At 48.3% G+C, this 22,418-nt stretch overlaps 1 long non-coding RNA gene across 1 annotated transcript in view; it reads left to right on the forward strand.

Annotated features, from left to right (window-relative positions):
• Positions 1-245: 245 nt before the first annotated feature.
• LOC135204655 (uncharacterized) overlaps positions 246-22,418 on the forward strand; it is a 31,250-nt gene continuing 9,077 nt past the window's right edge. Inside the window, exon 1 of the long non-coding RNA XR_010312269.1 lies at positions 246-519. This is a non-coding gene — a long non-coding RNA (uncharacterized LOC135204655). The remainder of the gene's footprint in view (positions 520-22,418) is intronic.

Raw genomic sequence — 22,418 nt, forward strand, 5'->3', positions numbered from 1 at the left:
ATATCAAATTCAAACAGGAACCACGAACGAGAAGTCCTTAGGAGACTACGCCCAAAACGTAAACAAACTACCATTACCTGAATCCATTATTTGCCTTAAATTATCCAGTTTATTAGTAAATTATATGAATTTTTAATCACATTCCAGCCGATTGCTAACAATTGTCCACCAAATTACTTATTGAAATGAATGAAAACAACTAGAGCCACAAACATAAACACTGTCAAATAGAAGACGCTCAAAATGACAACAAAGAGACGCCATTGGCTGTCTAACCTGTCTTATTAGCGTAACTTCTCTTCAAGCGTCCTTTTATCTTCTATAATATTGCAGTCTTCATAATCGAGATAATCCTTAATTAATCGTAATAATTGATAAATTTCAAAGATAACTGATAATTACTGTAATAACTAAAAGGACCGAGAGAGTTGGGAATGAAAAGTGCACGTGATGCCTTGGGCTTAGAGCACTCAATCAATCAGTCTATCATTTAGTATGTGATGGACGATCTTTACTTTAGTGAGTTATAGATGTTTATAGGTTGTATTATTCATGAACTTCTAGATTCTTGTTAGTATACTCCTAGGTTACCCTATAGACCTTATGGGGTCTTAACCTAAGACTCATAGTGAAAAATTATTTATAGCCTAGCTAGGTAGTATTTTATGATAGGGTAAAACACCGCATGACCTGAATCAACTTAACAACGATCACAGCATGCCACCCTCCGAAAAAGTACTTATAGGGTAAAACACTGCATGGCCTTCGGTAGGCCATGTACGATCAATGTATGCCACCCCAAGAAAAGTACATTAGGGTAAAAAACCTCTTGGTATAGGAGTGGACCATGTACGATCAACGTGAACAATCCCCAAAAAAGTACCTTATAACGCGTCCTGACATCGGAGATGGGCATCAGTTGCGACTTGTTGTTGGTGAGAAACGGAGCTAAAGACCTCTACTCTCCTTTCGAAGTAAGTATTTTCTCCAAAGTTAGAAATTAAGGCCAAATTTAAAGCATTAAACAGAGGGTAGTGAAAAGGGTGTCAACGGCAGTGCAAATCTCACCAAAACGCTTTCGAAATTTTTACCTACGCTTCATTTTTTTAGAAGATTGACGCCATCTCGATGTTTACGGAGTCGCTTTTGTCAACAAACTTCCCATTTCCTGTGATAAATCAGCACACCACTTGTATCCACAGATGGTGGGGCACTTTCATCACAACAATAGGAACACGGTCCCTTACGACGACGTTTTTAAGTAAACATCTGTTTTGGTAGAAGAAGACGACGAAGCGTGCACTAGATAGTTTCTTAAATGAATAGTAAAACATCAATATTTTACATATTTATGATGATTAATTTGAAAATATTCGTTATTGAAAAAGTAACTTGATTCTGACTCAAATTTAAGTAATTATTTTTGGGAATTTGAATGTTCTTTTAAGTCCTGTATTATGACGTCATGACATCTTGATTTTCGTACATATTGTAAATAATTGCTATATTCAACTGTCTTGCAGAACAGTTTACCAGTTATTCATGCAGATTGTTATCAGCTATTCATGTAATTGTTATAATCGTAATGCGCATATATATCTTTATTATTTACTTTTTGGAGATATGAAGATGTTTTACTGCCGGATTACCACTGTAGTGTGACGCAATCGCTTTCGGTCCCTGGGTCTGTTTTTGCACCATAAGAAATTATGGGGCTGAATTTGCAACGACCAGAAAGTTGTTAAAAGAGGAAATTTAGCATTGAGGGGCGTGTGTTTTGTATGAGAAAAATACAAATTTATACAATAGCTAGCTTGTAAAAAATACTTGATTGAAAACTAAGCAGCATACCTACTGTGGGTTTCAGAGACTGTGAAGCAGGTTTTTGTTCCGATACGTAATACAAACCATCGGTCCTTTAACAATAGGAAGTAGCTAGCGGCAGCTGGAACGGTCGTAAGCTTCGAACAAGGGGAGAACGGTAGTTAACTGCTTGGCGCGCGACTGGGAGGTAAACAAAGCACTTTTGCTTTCGGCCGCGGGTGTGAAGGACGTGTTCGTCATCGCTCTCGGCCCGCTTCATCGTCGTATGTTTTGTTTATATTGTGTTTTCTACTAATGGTTTGTTTGACTTGAAAATGAAACTGTAAGTACACTGTTTTCATTTTCATTACTTAATTATGAACCAACATGGAGCTATCGCCGTAGATGCGGCGATTTCCTCTCTTTTCATGTATTGAACCCTTGAATTATGTCTCGGTGCCGAGGGCGGGCGCGCTCGCGCCGAGTCATGTATTTTGGGCGAAAGTGTGTAATTGAAAGATGTAAGTACTCTTTTTCATTATATTTTTGCCCTGTGCGTTCGTTGCCGAGAGCTTGATTGCGCTCGGCACGAGCCTCTTATTTTGTATGAATAGAATGCAATGAAAGTGGATTCGCAATGCAGTTTTCTTTTCATTTTCATTTATTAATTGCATCAAATTTAATTTTGGATCAATTTCCGCTCTTACCCGGGAATTAATCCTTACGATTTATTGCTGTGAAAGTGAAAATAGCAAGTGCAGTATTGTTTATTTTCATACATTCAACTTACCTGTCAGATATATACATAGCTATCGACTCCGTCGTCCCCGACAGAAATTCGAATTTCGCGGCACACGCTACAGGTAGGTCAGGTGATCTACCTGCCTGCCGCTGGGAGGCAGGACTAGGAACTATTCCCGTTTTCTAATCAGATTCTCTCTGTCGCTGGGAAGGTAAACATATGTTTGCTTTCCCTCCTGATTTGATTTTCGTGTTTCATCGCCATCGATCTTCTGGGCCGACTTTTACAGGGAAGTACTGGATCGGTGGTTTGGCATACGTTTTTAATAACTTTTTAATAACTTTTTAATAACATTTAATTAATTAACTTCGAACTTTTCGAAGAAAGAGTATGTGTAACTACCGAAGTGTTCGGTAGACAATTACATAGTTTGCAAGAAAGGGAAATATAAATATTTATTCATTGATGAAGTGTAATAAATGTTAGAATTTGATTGAGGAAAATAAGGTAACTTCCTATTTGAGGAAGTCAGAAAACATAGAACTAGTATGCTTTCTTTAGAAGCTTTAATAGCCCTCGTTCTGACAAGCAGTTAGAATATTAACAGTACTAGTAGTGTTGTTTCCTCATCACCTTCTTACTTCACAGAAACTACAAATTCATTTGCAATTTGAAGATAAAGGAATGTAGCTCAAGATACGAGCTATTATAAGGTAAGAAGTGATTATAGTGTTCCCCATTGCATTAGAGGGTGCGTCTGATCGGCTCTGTCTCGCTCCCAGGCCTAGACCTCTTCCAAGCTCACAGGCCCAGAGGAGAAGGAATGTCGAAAGCCGTACGGAGGTTATGGAGAATCCCCACCGATCAGGCGTCCCCTCGGCAGGTTCTGTAGAACGTCCCAGACTGCCAGGGATAGCCATTGGAAAGGCATCCTAATTCAATGTGTTCCCCTTATTATTATCGTCTTAACGAATAAGGAGAAGAAACATTCAACGGCGTAGGTTAAATGAAAATGCAAGATAATCTCGTCTGGCTATCGGAACCTCAGAAGAGACGGAGAAAGGTTGCGGTAGAGGCATTGCCCTATCCGGGTTCGTCCCCCGTACAGTTGGACGGGGGGGGGGCTCTATCCCATGGGGGTTTGAAATAGTTATTTCAATAAATTCCTCATCGGTACATGTATATGAAAATATATCTATTCTGAGAAGAGCGAATTAGATATTAAAGGATATTTGTGATCGAATGAATTATATGGATTCTCGTTTAGTGATTACACATATATAATTTTTAAGCTTCTAGCTCCTTGGGCATAAGAAGCTGGTAACGAGGCTCAATGCGCCTAAGCGTCTGAAACAAGGCGCAAAGCGTCTGAAACGAGCGCAAAGCGTCTGAAACGAGCGCAAGCGCCTGAAGCACGATGAACCAGGATCTTCATCGGAAATGGAAGTCCTTCTCATTCAGAAGAAAGGGAGGGCTATGTCGAAAATGGAAGTATTGTCGAATTCTAAGCAAGAACAAATATACAAGAGATCGGAACCTTCCGCACACAAAACCTTCCGCACAAGCGGAACCTTCCAGAAGGCGAAGATTCCAGATTCAAAGAAATAACCTTCCAGACGTACAGAACTTTCCAGGCGAGGATCGCCTTTCAGATGCTCGGAATGCTCGGAAACTTTCCAACAAGAAAACGTTCCAAGGGAGATACGTCTTCTAGGATCCAGGAGTATTCTGATCACGATACTCCTCCAGGCGCCAGAGTATTCGGAACGCGATACTCCTGCCAAGCACCAGGAGTATTCCGACGAGCACGATACTCCTCCCAGGCGCCAGGAGTATTCGGAACGTGATACTCCTACCAGGCGCCATGGAGTATTCTAGGCAAGATACTCCTGCTTAGCGCCAGACACTTTCTCCTACAAGAAGAGCCTGACAACCGCCGAGAGTCCTCCAGACGAAGGGTGAAAGACATTCAAGGCTTTTCCTGATAGGGACGGGAGTTGTCGCGCAGGCGGCCGTTGCCCTTGTCAGGATCGTCTTATTGCAATAAAGGCTAGAGCAAGTTCGGTTTTTTCCAGGCAGGGACTCAAGATGTAGCACAGGCTGCCGTAGCCCTTGTCAGGTTAGAGTCGATACTGCGAATAGCCCTTCACCTTTCGAAAGGAAGCGCTCTCCTTCGGTTGCTCAATCTTGCCCCAAATTGAGGAATGGAAGATAGAGCAGAATTGTGAGAATTAGTTCAGTATTAGTAAGAGGATATTAAAATCATCCTCCTTCCAAAATAGATTGCAACCAACCATTTACAGAAGAGGGGCAATCGTTTGGAAGTTGAACAAGATTCGTACGAGCTCTCATTCATTGATTAGAGGCTCTTCCAGATAAGAAAGGCGTAAAATACGGACTTATCTCCAAGATAATAAAAGCTGGAGAGATTCTCTTCGATCCTCGGTTGTCATTTGCAATATCTTTCGACTAATACTCATTCGGGATTATTGACGAAATGAACGAAGAGAGTAAGATTTTTATTCTTTCTCTGCATGTCAGAAAGGAAAGAGTGTCGTAGAAGGCTTGCTGTATATGACTACTGAATGACAAGTCATAATACGCATACCATAGTTGCCTTTCTGGTTCGCTACGGAATTGTCTATATCCTTAAAGGATTTACTAGTAAAGACTTCGCTTAAAAGGTTTTTGATTACGACAATACCTATTCAGCCTCGTATTTAACAAAGGGTGTTTGCCTAAATTTGCATTATTGAGAGTTTTCTTAGACTCGAGAATAATTTTATTATATCCATTCATTGAAAGGAGTAACTGGCAACTCAGAATGAAGGCAGCCAGGCAGTGAACGACACGGCTGTAATTGTGAGCCAATCTAGTACCATCCGGTTCTCGGTCGTGAACGGTTGGTTACATCTTTCTCTCCTAAAGGATCGAATGCTTCACCGTATATTCCCCATAAAATCAGGGACTTAACCACGAATTGAGGGAATTTTTTTAGGCAAACATGAATAACATCGTATTCGTTTTGCTAAGGATATCTCTCTGCCTCGGCGAGGAAAGAATGTAGTAGAAAATTCACCTTAAGATAACGATACGCTTAAGCCTTATGCACACACCGTGGTTAATTACAGCGCTCCTACTATCCTTACAAGAGTTTCCTAGATGAATGCTGTTACCACAATGTGATAGGATTATAAAGAATTTTAATTCGGCAGAGCACGATTTAACATTCATTGGAAAGAGTTGTCAAACCCTGCGGAAAATATTCACAGATATCTTCGCAAGGCAGAAGATGAACGACCTTCTTATAGATTGCTTCCTTTTCCTCGAAACAAGAGAGGTAGCAAGATACGCCATCTTTAAATTTTAAGAGGGGAATAAACTTTAGTTTTTTTTTTTCCCCTAGTTGTATATATTCTTAACACATATTAAAATAAATGGGCATCTAAGGAAGAAGATGAATGCATCATTTTGGCAATAAAAGGTTGGAGTTCAACAGGGAAAGTCACGTTCTTCTTTCAGCATGTCGGAAGGTTTTTCTAAGAGATTTGATCGGAATCTATTATAAATATTGGACCTGAAAAACCTATTCACTCTGAGTCTGTCTGCGTGCAGACTGACCAGAGGTAAATATGAATGAGAGGATTTTTCAAGGGAAGCTTGATAATTCCTTTAAATATGTGAAAGACATAGAGTTGCTGCAGATCGTGCTAGATAGAAAGGGGAAACTGTCCTCTTCCGATACCTCTGTGAACTACATAAGGATTTTCTTCCCTTTCAGAGGGAAGAATCACCTTGGTAATTTATGCTATCAATGAACACAGTGAAAAGATATATTCTGTCTAGACAAAGAATATTAGAGATAGTAGAGAATTAAGATCTTCGGGATCTTATACAATACCTCTATACGATAAGATTAAGAGATCTTATACTTAGAATGGGATCCTAATTGGGCCTCAGATTCCGTGGTCCGACAAGATGGAACTGCTCCTAATCAAATGTTTCTCTGGTCCTAAACGATCAAGAGGACAAGTGAAATTTTGGGCTTTAGAATCTGGAATCAAATTCTATGACGACTCGGCAATGGGTTCTGCCGGCAGCATAGTAGGTTTGGCAAGAGAACTAAAGCCTTTTATTCCTGGATCAACGCTGTTAGATAGAGGTTTCGTTGTCCGGGTAATGTAGTGACATTGTCATCTACAGAAGAAGAAAAGGTTTAAACGTTTACGACAGAGTCTTTGGAACGCGAGAAGGGCTCAAACTACTTCCCAAAAGGTTCAGAGAGATACATTCAAGAGCTAGAAATCAACCAATTTCAGCTCAGAATCTCTTTAAAGTCCAAGCTCCTTCCCTTCCTTCGGGCAAGGATAGGGAAGCTTCTGCAACGAGAAAACTCATCAACATGTAGGAGGAGAACTCGTTAGCAACGGAAGTATGCAATAATGATCCTCCTCGAGGAAGACTTGTCTCTTGGAATTTTGAGATTTCCTATTGTCTACGGGATGGAGCGGACTAAATTGTGATGATGTGCAGGAGCAATTAGCGTCTTTGGTAGGAGTACTTTCTAAAGATCATACTCGTAAAAAGGATGATAGACTTCTGATTAAGAGATCCAAATACCGATCTCCTGTCGGGCGCGACGAACCCTACAGGGGGAGTTGTCGCACAAGCGGCCATCTCTGGGGGGGGAGCGATGCGTTAGGCAGGCGAGACGTGGGAAAGGAAGTAACTCCTGCCAAGCGTCTGGCGCCAACTAGGAGCCAGGCGCCAAGTAAGGTCGCAAAGAGCCTGACTTTACTATAGATCGTTCTAGGCCAAGATCTTCATCCAAGCAACAAGAGCCAACTGGAGAAGAGAGAACTCCTGATAGGAGTATAGCGCCCGCTCGCGCAATATACTTGCCATTCGAAAGGCCATTCCATGAGCGATACTCCGACCAAGTCACAGGAGTATTCGGAACGAGATGCGCCTTCCATAGGTCAGGAGTATTCCCCCGGGAAAAATAGATACTCCTGCCAGGCGCCTTGAGTACTCTGATCTCGATACTCCTCCCAGGAGCCAGGAGTATTCTAGACTTTTTACTCCTTCCAGGCGCCCGGAGTATTCGAACAAGCGCGATGTGCCTACCAAGCGCCAGGAGTATTCTGAGCTTAATACTCCTAACAGACGCCAGGAGTATTCGGAACGCGATACTCCTGTCAAGCACCAGGAGTATTCCGATGAGCACGATACTCCTCCCAGGCGCCAGGAGTATTCGGAACGTGATACTCCTACCAGGCGCCAGGAGTATTCCGATCACGATGCTCCTCCTAGGAAAGCGATACGTCTGCCAGGCGCCAGGAGTATTCCGAGCACGATATCTCCTCCCAGGCGCCAGGAGTATTCGGAGAGCGATACTCCTGCCAGGCGCCAGGAGTATTCAGAGGGACGAGGAGTATTCCGATCGCGATACTCCTCCCAGGCGCCAGGAGTATTCGGAGCGTGGATACTCCTGCCAGGCGCCAGGAGTATTCTGAGCTTAATACTCCTAACAGGCGCCAGGAGTATTCGGAGCGCGATACTCCTGCCAGGCGCCAGGAGTATTCGGAGAGCGATACTCCTGCCAGGCGCCAGGAGTATTCAGAGGACGAGGAGTATTCCGATCGCGATACTCCTCCCAGGCGCCAGGAGTATTCGGAGCGCGATTACTCCTCCCAGGCGCCAGGAGTCTTCTGAGCTTAATACTGCCTAACAGGCGCCAGGAGTATCGCGCGATATCCTGCCAGGTGCCAGGAGTATTCGAAGCGCGATACTCCTGCCAAGCGCCAGGAGTATTCGAAGCGCGATACTCCTTGCCAGGCGCCAGGAGTATTCGAAGCGCGATACTCCTGCCAGGCGCCAGGAGTATGCTGAGCTTAATACTCCTAACAGGCGCCAGGAGTATTTGGAGCGAGATGCGCCTTCCAGACGGCAGGAGTATTCGAAGAGTTTTACGACTGTCAGGCGCCAGGAGAGTATTTCTAAACAGGATACTCCTCGCGCCAGCCAGGCGCAAGCCAGGCGTTAGGCTTCATCCAAATGAGATCCAGGTCAAAGAAAGTCCTAGGCTTCTTTGAAACAATGGTGATCTCTAAAGCATTTCATAAGTGACTTGATGATACCTTCAAACAACTGAGAATTTAAAAAGCTCTAAAGTGCGAGCTTTTGCAAATTCTTGTTCTTTTCGTAACAATATGTCAGGAAGACATATTAGCTTTAACATATAGGAGATGCAATTATGGGTTGACTACTCATTACACGAAGGACTTCAAGTTAACCTACGAGAGATTCTTCTCTCTTGGTTTATACGTATCAGCGGATACGTTGCTGGGATAAGTAGCCGACACTGATCCTTTAATAATGAGTTGAATTTATTTTAACTCAATGATTTTTATTGGAGGTTTGAAAGGAGTTTGGGGGATAACTCTCTTTCAATTTAGCGCGAACCCTCATGTTAGGAACAGGTGATCGGGATCGGTGTTGCGCTCCTTAAATAAGTGCGTGTTGTCATATAAGCGGATGTGCTCCCATTGACAAACGCCAGTTAGGATTCTGTCGAGTAAGTGGAAGAGACCCCATCGACAGATCCACAAGAACTCTTGGCCACAGATCACTATCTCGCTAAGGCTCTTGAGATGAAGCGACTCCTATGCAATAGCTTAGAAGTCAATCCTTCGTGCTAGAAACACAGAGGAACTAAGGTCTATAAATACCTACAACATATGTTGTTTACCTGTCTAGTCAGTAACTAGCTGTCTCTTGCCCTCCACCAAAGGGTGTCAATCAGCTATGTATATATCTGACAGGTAAGTTGAATGTATGAAAATGATATTGTTATGATACAATAAAGTTTCATAACATTACTTACCTGGCAGATATATACAATTAAAGACCCACCCAGCCTCCCCGCAGGAGACAGGGGTGGAAGAGAGAATCTGATACAGAAAACGGGAATAGTTCCTAGTCCTGCCTCCCAGCGGCAGGCAGGTAGATCACCTGACCTACCTGTAGCGTGTGCCGCGAAATTCGAATTTCTGTCGGGGACGACGGAGTCGATAGCTATGTATATATCTGCCAGGTAAGTATGTATGAAACTTTATTGTATCATAACAATATCATTTTCATATATATTTATGATAGCATCATATTATTATAGATCAAGATTCCGCTCTTACCCGGGAATTGATCTTTCCCCCTTTAAGTTCTATGAAGTGAATCGCAAGTGCAGTATTCTGTTTCATTTTCATATTACTTTTCACTGCTGTGCGGGGGTAGGGGAAGCGAAGGTCTGCCAGGAAGTCGTCGGAAAGCTCTCCCGCGACTCCCTTGGTATCCGATTCTTCGTCTTCTTTCCTCGCCCCCCCGCTCAGCTTCTCGTATTTTGTTGTTGGGGTCTTCCTTCCGTTCGGGGTGGGGCATGTCTCCCCCACCATGCGTGAGGGAACCCCTCTTACTAATCTGTCTGTGCTACCGCAGGTGCTACATCCGTGGGAGACGACCTTGGACAGGTATGGGCCACTGCGGCTGCAGGGCGTGCCTAGCATCCACGATCTGCTGCAGCGTCTAGCGAGGTCTGGGGCGGTGACCTTGGAGCGGTCTCCACTACAACCTTCACATCCGCTTATGCTGCTTCCCCCCGATGGTTTACACTCCCCATGCTGTGTCGGTGACGCCGTCTGCCGCTTCTAGGGCCGGTCGCCGCCGTACCGAGGAGGGGTATGCCGCCGCCGCCTGTCTTCGTGTTGCCTGCCCCAGACTTCCGCTGTTCCAGCAGCTCGCCTCTGGACCGGCCGCCAGTACCAGGTTCCCGCTGGCTGCCGATGATTCTACGAGGCGATGGCTGGGCCTGCCGTACCTGTCGCTGATGTGGTTCCCGCTACTGGCTTGGCTGTCCCTTCTGTGTTTACCGCTGCCGCTCCTGAGCTGGTTGCTGTTCCTGTCGCTCCTGGTTCCTGCGCCTGTCCATGCTGGTCCTGCCCATGGTGTGTCTTCCCCAGTCCCAGGTCCTTCCGGACAGGTGCAGTCGGGCCGTGTTGCTTCGGCAATAGGCCCGACTCCGGCCTGGATGGAGGACCTGACGACTGTCCCTGCGTGAGCTGACGAAGAAGAGGAAGGTGTCATCTTCGTCTTCGTCTGTTGCTGCCTCTTCCCCTTCGACTTCTAAGGCCCATAAGCCGAAGAAGAAGAAGGCTGCCTCCCCCCCTAAGAAGTCTCCTTCGGGAACTTCTAAGGGCCCGTCCCACCTCGGTGGGACGGGGGGTCCTTCTGCTGGTCCTCCTGCTCCTTCGGGAGCGGGGCCCGTTTCCCCTTCCGTAAGGAAGAGATAGACGGGGACCAGAGGAGTATCGGTTAGCTCTGGTACTTCCTCTCCTGGTGTTAGCGGCGATGCCGCTACGCCAGGTTCCGGCTCGGTCTCTCGTTCGCGGGAGATCCCGAGTGTACGCTCTCCCTCGACCGTGCAGCCAAAGTTTCGGCGCCAGAGTTCGCTCGGCGCCAAGACCGCGGCACGTAGCAGAAGGCTGGCGAGAACCGCTCAGGTGACTCTCGCCAGGCCAGCGGCCGCTCTCACAGCGACCAGCTGGTAACCGGGTTTTGTTATATTCCCCCTAAGAAGACTCCTTCGGGAACTTCGAAGGGCTCGTCACACTCCGGTGTGACGGGGGGTTCTTCTGCTGGTCCTCCTGTTCCTTCGGGAACGGGGTGGCCCGTCTCTCCTTCTGAGAAGAAGAAGAAGACGGGACCAAGGGTGTGCTGGCTACCGCTGGTTACACCCTCGCCTGGTCTTGGAGCTCTGCTGCTAAGCCAGGTACCGGCTCGGTTTCTCGTCCGCGAGAAGTTCCGAGTGTACGGTCTCCTTCGGGTGACCGTGCAGCCAAAGTTAAGACGCCTGAGTTCGCTCAGCGTCATGACCGAGGCACGGAGCAGAAGACTGTCGAGAGCCGCTCAGGTGACTCGCCAGGCCAGCGGCCGCTCTCGTAGCGACCAGCCGGTACCTCGGGTGGACGTGACGGTCTCTGACCGGCCACGGGTTGAGGCTGGGAAGAGGTCCCCCAGGTCCCCTCTACCGACGGTACCATCCTCGGTGGCTGGTACCAGCGGTTTGGAACGTGCCGCCGGAGGGGACGCTCACTGGTCTCACCGCGAAAGTGAGCTCTGCAGGTCACCTGACCGCCGCTCCCACAGGCCGGCCGGGGATACGGTGACAGCAGCAGCTCGTCTGACGCACGGGACCGGGGTCGACGTGCTCAGTCGAGCCGCTCGCCACAGGTGAGCGGCACGGCCAGGCCTGCAGATCGATCCCCACCGCGGGTTGGTGATCGGCTGCAGCCCCCCACGTACGCTGGTCCTGCCAGCGAGCGGGGGGGGAGCGTCAGGTCTGTCTCTCCACTACCTTCAACTTCCTCGGGCTACACCGGGAAGAGCGAGGTAGCTAGGAGTGATCGTGAGAGTGCGCTGCTCACGATCCCTTCACGACGCCGCACGTGCCACGTATGGTCTTAGGACCAACCAGGACGTGGACGCGCAAGTGATTGGAGGCGACAGTCAGGGTGGGGGAGGGGGTGGGGGTAGCGTCAGTTCTGTCTCTCCGATACCTTCAACTTCCTCAGTATACGCCAGGAAGAGCGAGGTATATAGGAGGGATCGTGAGAGATGCGCCGCTCACGATCCCGTCACGACGCCGCACGTGCCAGGTATGGTCTTAGGACCAACCAGGACGTACGCGCAAGTGATTGGAGGCAACAGTCAGGGATCTGTTGCTGGTCCTTCTTCTGAAGGAGGAGGGTCCTGGGAGCTGCTCTTGTTTGGAGGGACTGGATGGTCCTACTCCTCAAGACGCTGTAACTTCCGAGATTCAGAGTAACTTTGTGCCCAGGTTATGCACTGGTTCGTCAGCACAACGACCTGGGGGAAGGATCGCCGCTCCCACGAGCAGAGCCCATGTCTCTGCTCGAGTCGTTTTGGGGCCCGAGAGGGAACCCAAACCGACGGTGGGTTTGCCGCGATCGGAGCTTGCCGATTCTGTCTTGAACCAGAGTCTCTCGTCTCCGGATAAGAAGGCTCTCTCAGTTCTGGCTGGTCGATCAAGCTACTTCCACCTCCTCTACTGCGACAGCGGCGTTTCTCTTTCTACGTGTCTTCGGACACCGTATTTAATACTCCTTCGGTCCCTCCTGAAGGAGTTTTCGAACCTCGACGAGGACTGGAATGAGTCGAGGAAACGGTATCGGCTCTCTCCTGTCAGGTGTCGATCAGCCCCACCAGACGACGTTCACAGTGGCGGCAGACCCTTACCTACAGTGAGAGTTCGTAACCCTCCTCGGGAAAACGTTTCTCCTGACGATACGTTTTCCCAGACTCTGAGAGGCCATCGCCGCAAGGCGATGGCTGCTCCTACTCTTCTCCAACTGCTAGTTACACTGGGAAGGCGAGCGAGTATCCAATTCCTCCCCCATTCCCTCTCTCCTTACGGCTACGAGGGAAAGGGGAGGGATCCTACAGAGATTTCTCTGTAGGATTCCACGCGGGGTTGGGGACTGCGCTACCGGGGGGTGGGGGACCTTCGGGTCCTACCTGACGTAAGCCCCGTCCGTTGAGGAGGGATCCTGCCCCATTCTCGATTTCTACGGGAATCGAGAGGACCACCAGCCGATATCGTTTGACGAATCGGTGGGGGTTTCACAGACTGCTTAGAATTCTACGGAATTTCTAGCGCATTCAGAGTGTTAGAGTTTCTTACGATCTCCAAACACTTTAGGAGCTGAGACCACGGTCCAAAGTGAAGTGCAAGCTGAGACGAGAATCCCCCGATATGTTACACGATAATCGGGAACCTCCGCCTTCTGCTCGAAGTTCTTGGAATTTCTAGCATTGGGAAGGGAAAAGGACTGCTGGCTGAAAGAAGACTATCTCACAGTAGGCGACCAACCTGGAATAGAGAAGAACGGACGGGAATATCAGTTTGGCTTGAACTATCGTCTTAGTATTCTGTTCACCAGTGAAGCTTTTACCCTTCGAGGAAGAACTTCTTCACTCTCTTTGATAGAGACCGAGGTGGTCGATCTCCATCCTTATTTTGTTTTCTTGAAGGAAAGAATTTAGGATGGGAGACGTTGTTCAGAATCCTACAAATATACTACGTATATTAACCTCGCGACATGATTCTGCTAAGCAGTTGAATGGTCCAGGGGTAGGCGCATATCCTGGTTATTCTACGGATTGCGACTTAGACGAAAAGTATTCTAATTGAACTGCAACTCGGGTGGCCTGCAACCTCCCAGGAGTTTCCAGTTTCAATTTTATATACTTATGGTGTTGTCACAACAAAACCATTAAGCTTTTATATTTACCGAAATTCGTTTCGCATAAAATATAATTGCTCGAGCATATCTTTTTATGCTCGGTGTTCTAGCCGAACGCATTCCTTCGTGGAAAGGAGGTTACTTGGCAACTCAGGATGACGAGTCAGCGACAGCTACTGAGTATTGAAATTGGCCCGAGGCATTTCAGTACCAGCTGCTGCTTTGAGATGGACGGTTGGTTATGTCTTTCTCACCTGCTTTGATTGAATACCAACCGTATCTCTGTTCCCAAACAATCACCGGACTTAAGTCTCTGATTAACGGAGATTTCGATACATGAATGAGCCATCCACTGCTGTGACGCTAGTATTCATCGTCTTCGGTATTGCGAGAATTTTAAACAGAGATATCTATTCGACTCTCATCTTTTTCTGTTTACCGCACGGTAACAGAATTCTGTAATAGTCTCTTGCTGCATCGTATCTCGATAATGCGAATGATTTTTGCGGAATCTGAGTTTGTCCTCAAATATCTTGTATTCGGAGGTGGTGCAATTGTTCATTGTTCACCCCGGATTAGCAGAATTTGTAATTGGAAAAGACATCGCCTACTCCCACACCTGCCAGCTCTACTTCCAAACGTTCAGCCCATGAGAAGCAGTTCTTCAGGCGGCTCTCCCCTGTGTTTCATTACTGAAGAAGCGCCCCGCTTTCATTGCACACCGGACAGCAATGAAATGGCGGTTAGCGTTTTCAGTCATTTGTAAGCACAGGTTTAGAATCTTGAGATTCCTTCTCTCGATTCAGCTGGAAGACGTAGGTGGCATTCATTGCCTACCTTCGTCTTCAACGTCACATAGTGTTGTTTCTCCTTAAGCTGAGATTCAACGTCTATGAGATTTTCTTGCCATCAGGGACCTCGGTCTTTTGAAGGCAATTGACTTTCGCCTTTTGAGCTTATGCATTAAGAGAATCATCGCCGCGCCGTCCGGCATCGGTGACTAACAAATATTTTATTTGTTTGGTCTCTCAGCATAACTCTTTAAAGGGCGAAGGTCACGTGACTTACCCGGATGCTTGGACACTTGCCTCTACTGATTCCGAACCAGTCAGTCGGCGGCTGTCAGAGCGCCCGAGTCAGTTACGAACTATGCTGTGGACTTAGTTCGGTTGTTCCAGAGCAATCATTACTTCGTCTTAATAGCTTGTCAGTATGAGTACTGTACATAACCAAAGTCGAGAAGAGGGATAGGTCATATGACTATCCCCTTCTTTTCGTCTTAGGTAACTGCATGACTTCTCTTGAGAAGTCAAGCACAAAGGGATGGGGATTTGTGACGCTCGATTTCGTACCGATCTTCGTAGCGAAGACTCAGAACCCTTCGGTAACTGACGATTGGTTCGAGTCCTTCACAATACCCTCCCTAATGGACTTCACCGCCTCCGATACGAAGGCTATGCTGCTTTGTCCTGTGAAGGCGCGACGGAGCTGTCTGAAGAAACTCGACATCCAGGATGAGTGTGGAGCGACTCTTCATCATTCCTCATCGCGTTCCGCAAGAACTTCTCCGTGGCGCAGGTAATGAAGGCAGGCGCCTGGTCCAACCGGACCGCATGCACCTCCTTCTACCTTCGGGATATTGCCCACAGTTCCTTGGATCTTTTTCCTTGGGAACCGTGGTGGTTGCTCAACACGTTGTGTAGTTAACCCAGACCCTCGCAGGCTGAACAGCATCGAGTCCTGGTGTGACCGTAAGAATGGATGAGGAATGAGAGTGTGACTGGCTCCTCTTTCCCATCTTTTTCTTCCCTCTCTACCTCTGGGTAGAGGGACACGGTTGTCACCCTGCTGGGTAAGGACGAGATGCAGGTGAGCTACTCAATAGAGCACCATCTATCCCTTTCAGTAGGGATAGGAGTAAATATCCACCACTTCCTCCAACAAGGGGAGGAAGTGGATGCCAATTTGAGACAAACCCATCATTTTATGATTGTCTCTTGCAAACAGGAACAAGTTCTTGCTTGCTGGTACGAAGAGATACGCTTGCCTCTCTTTTAGTACTTGGCCCAGAGGTCTGACCATTGATCCTGCGGTGCACACCCCGATCAATCGGACAGAGGTTTGGATCCCTCCCTTGCTCTTACGACCAGGGAGGCACTCCAGGGTTGGACGAACACCAGTCTGTTCACCAAAAAGACTCAGATTCCTCCCACCAAGAAGTGAGTCTTCCTATTGTTAAAGGACCGAGGGTTTGTATTACGTATCGGAACAAATGACAATTTGTCGAAAATTGCATTTTTCCTAACTATACAAACCTGAGGTCCTTTACATATAGTCCCACCTCATGCCACCCCTCACTCTGCAACTTTTTGCATGGGCCTAAAGCAAAAGTGATTCTTCACCTCTCGGGCGCGCGGGCGCGCGCACGATCGGACAAGCAGTTAACTACCGTTCTCCCCTTGTTCGAAGCTTACGACCGTCCCAGCTGCCGCTAGTTACTTCCTATTGTTAAAGGACCTCAGGTTTGTATAGTTAGGAAAAATGCAATTTTCGACAAATTGTCATGTTACATTTATTTCTGGCATACAGTTGTTAAAAATATCAAAATACTAATATAGACTCAAATCAATGAAAAGTGCTAGCAAAAAAAAAAAAAAAAAAAAAAACATTATAATCCACTTATCCATAGTCTGTTCATCTATGGTTTTCGGCAGCCAGATGTACGACAAGGTTAGGAACATTAGATTATATCTACTTTAGAAGTATCTGTAATTTTTCGGGGTAATTTGGTTGCAAAATAATAGACATGAATTAAATAAACATTTTGAAATAACAAAGTAAAGTTGAACTAAATAACGAGTAAAGTTAACAATTTAGGGAATAAAACTTTGAAGTGTCGTCGTCTGCTGTTCGTAACTGTGTTTGTGGTGCACTCACTTAGGAACCAGGAACAGCAACTTAGTTAAAGTGCAATGTGGAGTGAATTGCAACCATAATGTGTAAAATAACAATCAAATAAACACTGTGGAGTTTTCAGTTGTGATGGCAGTAAGGATAAAAACCCTCGACGCTTCTATGGGTCTGCATCCTTTCCTGTTGAAGGAGCAATTGGCTGTCTCTTCAGCTCACCTGCTCCTTCTGGAGCGGGAAACTGGACGCTATCCCCAAAATGTAGTGTCTCGGGAGCCCCAGGAGTTCGAACCCAGGTTCGTTCTCCTGCTCTGGTTCCAAGGGCACTGCTCATGGAACCAGGGTTGCTTTGGGTACTTCTATATGGGTCGTTCCAAGTGTACAATCCACAGTCAGTGATTGGTAATCTTCTCTCCATCATGATACTGATGCAGGGCGAGAGAAGGGACCGAGCCACATTGATGTCTCAGAGCCACGTGTGAGAGCTAGGAATGGCTACCTATTCTTCAGGTGCCAAGATTGATGTTGCTGTTCCTCGGGACAAGGCTTCTGAAGGAGATAGGAGGAGGTTCCTGTGTAGTCCATTTCGTGAGGTTCGATCATGGAGAAGATTGATGCGTAGCAAGGTGTGGCAAGTTCTCGCCAGCTTTTACTGCATTCAACTCCGGTCAACTATCGCTTGCGTTTGCGCAAACGAAATGGTTGTAGGAAATGAATGTTGTTCTAATACGTAATACAAACCATCGGTCCTTTAACAATAGGAAGTAGCTATCGGCAGCTGGAACTGTCGTAAGCTTCGAACAAGGGGAGAACGGTAGTTAACTGCTTGTCCGACAGTAACAAATCACTTTTGCTTTCGGCCGCGGGTGTGAAGGACGTGTTCGTCATCGCTCTCTGCCCGCTTCATCGTCGTATGCTTTGTTTATATTGTGTTTTCTACTAATGGTTTGTTTGACTTGAAAATGAAACTGTAAGTACACTGTTTTCATTTTCATTACTTAATTATGAACCAACATGGAGCTATCGCCGTAGATGCGGCAATTTCCTCTCTTTTCATGAATTGAACCCTTGAATTATGTCTCGGTGCCGAGGGCGGGCGCGCTCGCGCCGAGTCATGTATTTTGAGCGAAAGTGTGTAATTAAAAAATGTAAGTACTCTTTTCATTATATTTTTGCCCTGTGCGTTCGTTGCCAAGAGCGTGATTGCGCTCGGCACGAGCCTCTTATTTTGTATGATACAATGCAATGAAAGTGGATTCGCAATGCAGTATTGTTTTCATTTTCATTTATTTATTTGCATCAATTTTAATTTGGATCAATTTTCGCTCTTACCCGGGAATTGATCCTTACGATTTATTTTCTGTGAAAGTGAAATCGCAAGTGCAGTATTCTGTTTCATTTTCATATATATTTTATGATAGCATCATATTATTATGGATCAAGTTTCCGCTCTTACCCGGGAATTGATCTTTGCCCCTTTAAGTTCTATGAAGTGAATCGCAAGTGCAGTATTCTGTTTCATTTTCATATTACTTTTCACTGCTGTGCGGGGGTAGGGGAAGCGAAGGTATGCCAGGAAGTCGTCGGAAAGCTCTCCCGCGACTCCCTTGGTATCCGATTCTTCGTCTTCTTTCCTGCCCCCCGCTCAGCTTCCTCGTTGTATTTTGTATTTGGAGTCTTCCTTGCGTTCGGGGTGGGGTATGTCTTCCCCCCGTGCGTGAGGGAACCTCTCTTACTAATCTATCTGCAGGTGCTACATCCGTGGGAGACGACCTTGGACAGGTATGGATCACCGCGGCGGCAGGGCGTGCCTAGCATCCACGGGCTGCTGCAGCGTCTAGCGAGGTCTAGGGCGGTCTCCACTACTACCTCCACGGCCGCTTATGCTGCTCCCCCCCGCCTGGTCTACACTCCCCATGCTGTGTCGGTGACGCCGTCTGCCGCTACTAGGGCCGGTTGCCGCTGTACCGAGGGGGGGTATGCCGCCGCCGCCTGTGTTCTTCGTGTTGCCTGCCCAGACTTCCGCTGTTCCAGTAGCTCGCCCCTGGACCGGCCGCCAGTACCCAGGTTCCCGCTGGCTGCCGATGATTCTACGAGGCGATCGCTGGGCCTGCCGTACCTGCCGCTGATGTGGTTCCCGCTGCTGGCTTGGCTGTCCCTTCTGGGTCTACCGCTGCCGCTGTTCCTGCCGCTCCTGAGCTGGTTGCTGTACCTGTCGCTCCTCGTTCCTGCGCCTGTCCATGCTGGTCCTGCCCACGGTGTATCTTCCCCAGTCCCAGGTCCTTCCGGACAGGTGCAGTCGGGCCGTGTTGCTTCGGCAATAGCCCCGGCTCTGGCCTGGATGGAGGGCCTGACGACTGTCCTGCGTGAGCTGACGAGGAAGAGGAAGAAGAAGAGGAAGGAGTCATCTTTGTCTTCATCGCCTGCTGCTGCCTCTTCCCCTTCGACTTCTAAGGCCCATAAGCCGAAGAAGAAGAAGGCTGCCTCCCCCCCTAAGAAGTCTCCGTCGGGAACTTTTAAGGGCCCGTCCCACCCCGGTGGGACGAGGGGTCCTTCAGCTGGTCCTCCTGCTCCTTCGTGAGCGGGGCCCGTCTCCCCTTCCGTAAGGAAGAGATAGACGGGGACCAGAGGAGTACCGGTTAGCGCTGGTACTTCCTCGCCTGGTGCTAGCGGCTAGGTCTTTCGTTCGCGAGAGATCCCGAGTGTACGCTCTCCCTCGGGAGACCGTGCAGCCAAAGTTTCGGAGCCAGAGTTCGCTCGGCGCCAAGACCGCGGCACGGAGCAGAAGGCTGGGAGGTGACTCTCGCCAGGCCAGGGGCCGCTCACGCAGCGACCACCTGGCAACCCGGGTTTCCCCCCCCCCCCCCCCCCCCTAAGAAGGCTCTTTTGGGAACTTCTAAGTGCTCGTTCCACTCCCGTGGGACGGGGGGGTTCTTCTGCCGGTCCTCCTGCTCTTTCGAGAACAGGGCCCGTCTCCCCTTCCGCAAGGAAGAAGAAGACGGGGACCAGAGGCGTACCGACTACCACCTGTATTTCCTCGCCTGGTGTTTACGGCGCTGCCGCTACGCCAGGTTCCAGCTCGGTCTCTCGTTCGCGAGAAGTTCCGAATATACGATCTCCCGCGGGAGAGCGTATGGCCAAATTTTGGCGCCAGAGTTCGCTCGGCGCCAGGACCGTGGCACGGAGCAGAAGCTGGTGAGAGCTGCTCATGTGACTCTCGCCAGGCCAGCGGCCGCTCTCGCAGCGACCAGCTGGTAACCCTGATAGACGTGACTGTCTGACCAGCCATGGGCTGAGGCTGGGAAGAGGTTCCCCCTCTCGATCGTTGGTGCCAGCCTCGGCTGGTACCAGCGGTATGATGCGCCGCGAGGACACGCACCGGTCTCACCGCGACAGTGGTCGCTGCAGGTCTCCTGACCGCCGCTCCCACAGGGACCAGGCGGATAGGGGGACCAGCAGCACTCCTCTGCACACGAGATCGGGGCCGCTGTTCTCAGTCCAGCAGTTTCCCTGGGAAACGGCCGACTAGGCCTGCAAGTTGGCGATCGCCTGCAGCCCTCCAAGCCCGCTGGTTCTGCCAGCGAGCGAAAGAGGAGCGTGTCATGTCTTCCTCTCCCGTGCCTGCAACTTCTCGGTTTGCACCAGGAAGAGCAAGGGGCATGCCCCGCACGATCCCGTCACGACGCCGTAAGTACCAGGTACGATCTTCGGACCGACCAGGACGTACGCGCAAGTGGCAGGAGGAATCCGAGAGGGGTCTATCGCAGTTCCTCCTCCTTAAGGGAGAGGTTCTCGGAATGCTCTTGTTCGAGGGGCTTGACGGTCCTACTCTGCAAGATGCTATGACTTCCGAGATCCAGAGGAATTTTGTCCAGGTTATGGCGCTGATTCGTCATCGCAACGACCTTGGGGAAGGATCGCCGCTCCCACCAGCAGAGCCCACGTCTCGGCTCGAGTTGTTTTGGGGCCCGAGAGGGAACCCAAACCAACGGTGGGTCTGCCGCGATCGGAGCTTGCCGATTCTGTCTTGAACCAGAGTCTCTCGTCTCCGGATAAGAAGGCTCTCTCAGATCTGGCCGGTCGAACAAGCTACTTCCACCTCCTCTACTGCGACAGCAGCGTTTCTACGTGTCTTTGGACACTGTATTTAAATACCACTTCGGTCCTCCTGAGAGGTTTCGACCTCGATGAGGACTGTAATGAGTCGGAGGACGGTTTCGGCTCTCTCCTGTCAGGTGTCGATCAGCCCCACCCAGAAGATGTTCACAGTGGCGGCAGACCCTTACCGACAGGGCGAGTTCGTAACCCTCCTTGGGAAAACGTTTTCTCCTGACGATACGTTTTCCCAGACTCTGAGAGGCCATCGCCGCAAGGCGATGGCTGCTCCTACTCTTCTCCAACTGCTAGTTCCACTGGGAAGGCGAGCGAGTATCCAATTCCTCCCCCATTCCCTCTCTCCTTACGGCTACGAGGGAAAGGGGAGGGATCCTACAGAGATTTCTCTGTAGGATCCCACGTTGGGGACTGCGCTACTGGGGGGACCTTCGGGTCCTACCTGACGTAAGCCCCGGTCGTTGAGGAGGGATCCTGCCCCATCCTCGATCTCTACGGGAATCGAGAGGACCACCAGCCGATATCGTTTGACGAATTCGGTGGGGGTTTCGCAGAGTGCTTAGAATTCTACGGAATTTCTAGCGCATTCAGTGTTCGAGTTTTTTACGATCTCCAAACACTTAGGCGAGACCACAGTCCAAAGTGAGCGAGACGAGAATCCCCGATATGTTACACGATAATCGGGAACCTCGCCTATGCTCGAATTCCTGGAATTTCTAGCATTGGGAAGAAGACTGCTGCTGAAAGAAGACTATCTCACAGTAGGCGACCAACCTGGAATAGAGAAGAACGGACGGGAACATCCAGTTTGGCTTGAACTATCGTCTTCGTTATTCTGTTCACCATTGAAGCTTTCCTTCGAGGAAGACTTCTCCTTCACTCTCTTTGATAGAGATCGAAGGTGGTCGATCTCCAATCCTTATTTTGTTTTCTTGAAGGAAAAGAATTTAGGATGGAGATCGTTGTTCAGAATCCTACAAATATACTACGTATATTAACCTCGCGACATGATTCTGCTAAGCAGTTGAATTGTCCGAGGGGTAGGCGCATATCCTAGTTACTCTACGGATTGCGACTTAGACGAGAAGTATTCTAATTGAACTGCAACTCGAGGTTGCCTGCAACCTCCCAGGAGTTTCCAGTTTCAATTTTATATACTTATGGTTTTGTCACGACAACACCATTTCAGCTTTTGTATTTACCGAAATTCGTTTCGCCTAAATATAATTGCTCGAGCATATCTTTTTATGCTCGGTGGTTCTAGCCGTATCTCTGCCCAACAATCACGGACTTAAGTCTCTGATTAACGGGGATTCTCGCATACATGAATGACCATCTACTGCTGTGACGCTCGAATTCATCGCCTTCAGTATTGCGAGAATTTACAACAGAGATATCTCTTCGACTTTCATCTTTCTGTTTACCGCACGGTAACAGAATTCTGTAATGGTCTCTTGCTGCATCGCACTGCGATAATGCGAATGATTTGTGCGGAATCTGAGTTTGTCCTCAAAATATCTTGTATTCGAAGA

Source organism: Macrobrachium nipponense, chromosome 47, assembly GCF_015104395.2.
Source record: "Macrobrachium nipponense isolate FS-2020 chromosome 47, ASM1510439v2, whole genome shotgun sequence".
Classification (NCBI taxonomy): Eukaryota; Metazoa; Arthropoda; class Malacostraca; order Decapoda; family Palaemonidae; genus Macrobrachium; species Macrobrachium nipponense.